Raw genomic sequence first — 4,849 nt, forward strand, 5'->3', positions numbered from 1 at the left:
CACTTACAGAGATAATACTTGAATGCAGTCTCTTGTGCAAACCTTGTTGTGCTATATCAAAGCCAAGGCATCTGTCCAAGGACAAATGGCACTGCTGTTCAAATCAAGCAGACATACAGTACCCGCAATGCAATGTGAACTGTCTGCTGTATCTGAGACCAGTCTTCTTTGACATCACTAAAGGATACACTACTGCTGCTTGACCCTGCAACTTAGCAGAGCGTAGTTTACTTCACTGACCATCACCGTGTCTCAGCTCAACAGCGTTTTCATGCTGTGTCTCTTCTAATTTACCCACTTCTTTTAGTGCTAATGCAGTTTCTGAGCTCTGCTCAACCCTGCTGCCTCTCTGCCTCTCCCCAGGGCCTGCACACTTGTCCTTTTTTTTTTTTTTTCCCCAAATACAATGAATGTTTGCAGCAAAGACTGAGTTGAGCAGTTGCATAAACTGACTTGAAATCTCTGAGGTCAGTGTAAATCACAAACCAGAGCTCAACATCACAAGGCTGTGTCTGAGTGGCACTTGCAAACTGCTCATGTGCAGCAATGTCATGGGGCAGAGCATCTGCCAGTGCCCATAAGTACTGGGGTGCTATTGCAGTAACATAACAGGATTTGTTTGGTGGATTCAGGAACAGCAGTGGCTTCTACAGGTAGAGAAACATCATCTTATTGTAGAAGAGCTGGGATCAGGGATCCAGTCATGCCTCTATTTTGCTCCCTGAGGAGGGGCAAGTTCTTTCCCCATGAAGCCTTATTTTTCACCAAGGAGAGAGATTTAGAGGAAACTTTTCCAATATGTGCTTAGGCTGATGTTTATAGCCCTTTGCTTCAACTCAAAAGGATTTGTGTGTCTAAAAGCTCTTCTGTTTTTTTTTCTAGCCGTATCATTTGTCTAACACCAGCTGTTACCTTTCCCTGAGAGTCCTGCCTCAAAGTCAACAGCAACTTACCAAAATAATAGGAGCTATTCTCTTCTGCTCTCTGTACAGCTCTGTGTGCCCCTACTTGCTCACTTACTGCTATTCCTTGTTGTTGGAAGGGCAGATTCTGGCACCAACAAGCCTTTGTCTTATTTTCTGGCAAACAACCTCAGTCTGCAACAAGGCAGGAAAGACAAACAATGAAGAAATGAGAGCTGGTAAAGCTGGGGTTAGAGGAGAAGGTTAACTTCTGGTGGCTTCTTTTTTTCATCACTGAGTTTGACATGAGAAAGGTTTTGTATAGGCACTGCATGTGTGGAAAGCATATTCCCTCCACCCCCTTGAGGGCAGGTGGCAGCTGGCATTCACAACCTGTTTAATAATACAGGTTCTCCAGAATGGCTGTGCGCTCATTTTCCATCGCTCACAGCCTCCTTACCTTCATGCTTATCCTTTTAAATCCTTGGGCCTCTCCTTTGCTCCCCAGGCACCCAGGTCTCAGCAGGACAAAGGAGCCTCCCTGGGTGCTGCAGTGGGACCCCAGGGTGGTCACTGGGGCAGTGCCTCCCTCCTGCCTGCCCCTCAGCCCTCCCAGTGACCACTTTGATTGCTCTGAGTTTTGTATGGAGCTCAGGAAACTTCATGTCGTGGCTCTGGGTGCCTCAGGGCGAGTGGGTTGGTGGCTGAGCCAGACTCTGGCCTTGCTTATGAAGGCTGGAATCCAGCCCAGGATATTGCCCGTCATTTGCGGTAGAAAGAGGAGGTCCAGAGGACTCTCTGTCCCTGCTGAACGGGGACAAAGCTCCTGAGGCCAGTCAGCACCCTGCTAACAGAGCCCCAGCAGAACGAGGGGTGCAACTTGGCCATAGAGGAGAACTCAGGGTCTGAGTCAAGCTGAGTACTACTCCCACACATACCACTCACATACTGTCACGTTTTGTTGGCTGCTCAGAGCCCCTTCAAGGGAGGATTCCACGCTGCCTCTGGGAAAGTCAAAGCCCATGGAAAGCCCATTTGATTCACTGAAGAGCATGCTGCCCTTCTGCAGTGGGCACTGTGTTGTCCCTAGCTGCTGGGAGACGGGAGCAGGTCTGACCTGTGCCAGCAAAGCCTGGCAGAATGGTGGCATGTGGTTGCAGAGTGACATGGTCTGCCTGCTAAAAATGTTGCCTTTCAGTGAAGGTGATCCAGAATGCTGTGGAGCAGAACACATACTCAGAGGGGAAGCTGATGGGAGATGCAAATTCCATTGCAAAACAACTCCTGCTTTTTTGATCTGTATTATGACAGGTGAATGGTATCAGACCCTGTGTTAGCCACATCCCAGTTGCCCATTTTCCCTGGCTTCTATGGTCAGTCCCATCTATTCCACTTCCCTTGGGAAGCTTCCTAAATATTTATCCCAGTGATCAATCATATGACCCTACTGTAGCAATGTGATACAGCTTTAGTTGTACTAATCAGCTTAGCTTGGGCCCCTGACCCCTGTCATCTTATTTTAGGAGAAGACTTTACACAGTGCCTGGTAAAGGCTGTTCAGTCCAGAGGATTTAAATCCAAAGTGAGAAATAGCAACACAGACTTTTGCTTTTTTATTTTGTAGCCAGAACTCAGTTTACCATTATTCTGATTTGTCATTTCTCTAGGAGGAGTTGAGCTTTGAATAACAGGCAAAAGTTTCAATTGCATGGTAAAATATTTGACTCTTTTGACTCTTAACAAAAAACCACCCTTGATAGTAAATGATGAGTGCTTTGGCTGAAGAACTTAAGAGATGTTCAGTCATCCAAATGGACTCAGACACTGAATCACTTCCCTCCTTTCTCCTCTGAACTCTAAATGAGGTCCTTTCAAGCAAAATGGCCTGTAGAGGAAAGAATAGTGTCTAGTGCAGGAGACTGGAAACATTTGTCTTGAACCTCTGGGGGTTTTGTGGGGGAGATATCAGAGGAAGTTGGATCTAAAGAGACATGTATTCTTGGAGTGTTTTTTTCTCCACAGAGAGACATCTCTACTCCAAAGCACCAGGAAAAGTCAGAGATGAATAAGCAGCCACGAGCAGCCAAGACCCCAGCTCATCAGCCGGTCAGCCACTCCTACTCGTGGTAGAAACTATGCTGATACCTGAGTCTCTTTCAGTGCTCAGGGAGTGCAGTGCAAGCCCTACAGGTATTATATGAAAATATGAACTATATCATGCCTGGAGGAACTTGCTTTATTATAGACATGAGTACTAACAACATCACTCCATAATCTCTGAAGAGAACAGACTGGCTTTTTAAGGGAGAGACAGATGAAGGCAAATTAACCATACTGAGGGCAGATTAACTGTACTGGGGTAAAAGAACAACTGGAAATATGTTGTTGTGTAAGAGGAGGGTCTGACAGAAATTGAGCACTTTCTAAAGCCTGGGAGCTACTATCAGGGGTGAATTCTGTCATAAGCCCTGCCAGTGAACGCCCAGTGGGCTGCCAGGGCAGGGAACGTCTCCAGACCTGCCTGAGGACTTGCCCAGCCTAGTTGCTGCAGCAGCCTCATCTCCTGAGTTTCTGAAGCACCATCTGGATGCAACAGGAAGATTTTCAAATCTGTTTGCCACATCTCCAACCCTTCCCCCTCTCTGTGAAGCATGTCTTTGAGTCAGTTAACTATCCTGCTTTCTCAGCAGATGAAAAGATCCTCGTTTTTAGCATCCCAGGGAAGACATGGCAAATGCCCAGGTGTAGTAGCAGACTTTGAACATCCTCAAGGTTTTGAACTTGTGTTGTCCTCTTGACACCCATGACTTGAATATAGTCTGGAACTGATTAACTTGGTTCCTTCAATCTCTGGAAGGGAATGTTCTTTCTGCAGTTAAATATTTACTCATCACTGCGCATAGACCAGGCATTACAGAAGCCTGGGCAGCATTTGCATTTTCTTCCCATCAATTGAAATTAAAAGGATCATCCTCTAGTATTTTAGTGTTGCCACTTCCATCCTTGGTGGTAGTCCAATCATGCCCTGTTCAACTTCGCTATCCTGTTAGCTTCAGCAACATTCCTAAACCATGAGATTTGTAGCCCACACCACAGGGAGCCCACGTTGCACATCCAACAGATTCCTGGGTTCCAAAGGACATGGCATAAATCCCATTTCTGAAAATAATGTGCCTCTAGCACTTACAAATGCCTTTGCATGGCATTGCTTTGTGAGAGGTCGAGCTCCTCCCTCCCCAGTCTTCCACTTGGCAGAAGGAGTTTTATGGTAAAAGTAATTTCTATCTTAGGTAGCGCTGCAGTGAAGTGGTTGAAATGAGAAAATCTGAAATACTGATAGGAGCTTTTAGAAATACTGGGATATGCCTATCTTCCCACCAGTTCCTACCTGCTGTAAATGCTGGGGGGTGTACCTCTGACATGCCAATATACCCAACAGCTACATATCACCCGTCTCCACTGCTGCTCAGTGTCAGACTGCTCCATCCTGACCATGGCAGGCCAGAGAGAACTGTTTGCCAGCCCCAGCACTGGGTCTGGCCCCTGGGACACCAGCAGGTTGGCACTGCTGGATCTGTGGCAGGGAGTGAAGAGAAGCCAGGAGGTGTTTTGGCTCTGTTCCAGGCTGAGTAAACACAGCAGCTTTTTCCTGGGAATAGGTGCAGTCCCTGACTAGGGTATTGATGGCAGTGATGTCCCTGTTGCTCCTCCTGGCAGAAGGAGTCTCCTGCTTCCTCTGGCTCAGGCAGGGGCTCCTTTTCTTTTTTTCTTCCCCCCCCATGGCACCCTGCTATTAGCTTACCATTTCAGTCACCAATGACAGCAACCAAAAAATAATACTACTGTACTCAGTTAATCCATAGGAAAATCCCAAATCAGCACACAAAAGGTGGAGATGGTGCTCATGCATTTTCCCCCAAGGGCCTTAGGCAATGGAAATTTTCTCA

This window comes from Chiroxiphia lanceolata, chromosome 2 (genome assembly GCF_009829145.1).
Source record: "Chiroxiphia lanceolata isolate bChiLan1 chromosome 2, bChiLan1.pri, whole genome shotgun sequence".
Taxonomy (NCBI): Eukaryota; Metazoa; Chordata; class Aves; order Passeriformes; family Pipridae; genus Chiroxiphia; species Chiroxiphia lanceolata.